Source organism: Etheostoma spectabile, chromosome 14, assembly GCF_008692095.1.
Source record: "Etheostoma spectabile isolate EspeVRDwgs_2016 chromosome 14, UIUC_Espe_1.0, whole genome shotgun sequence".
Lineage (NCBI taxonomy): Eukaryota > Metazoa > Chordata > Actinopteri > Perciformes > Percidae > Etheostoma > Etheostoma spectabile.
This window is the reverse complement of record NC_045746.1, coordinates 11779332-11779655: the sequence shown is the minus strand read 5'-3', so window position 1 is coordinate 11779655 and position 324 is coordinate 11779332. Positions and strand designations below refer to the sequence as shown.

The following is a 324-nucleotide window of genomic DNA, read 5'->3' as shown; positions in this document are numbered from 1 at the left end:
TCAGCAACAGGGCAATTCAAAGTGCTTTACACAAAATCAGTTAAATAAAACACAAGTAAGAACAGTTAAAAATTATAAGCATATAAAACACATGAATAGACAGTTAAAAACAAAATAGACACTAAAACATAAAATAAAAGTTACAGTGGCAGCATAAGAAATTTAAAGATAAACATGAATGGACAGTCTAAAACAAAATAGAAACATTAGGACACATAAAACACAAGAATAAAAGTTTACACCGTGGCGCACATAAGGAAATTTAATTGTTTCAGAACACATCTACTGGTCCCCGCTTTGGGAAATTATGTCACTCAGTTCTGT

At 30.9% G+C, this 324-nt stretch overlaps 1 protein-coding gene across 1 annotated transcript in view; it reads left to right on the top strand.

The window, feature by feature from the left end:
• srd5a1 (steroid-5-alpha-reductase, alpha polypeptide 1 (3-oxo-5 alpha-steroid delta 4-dehydrogenase alpha 1)) overlaps positions 1–324 on the top strand; it is a 12659-nt gene that overhangs the window by 3842 nt on the left and 8493 nt on the right. The window lies entirely within an intron of this gene.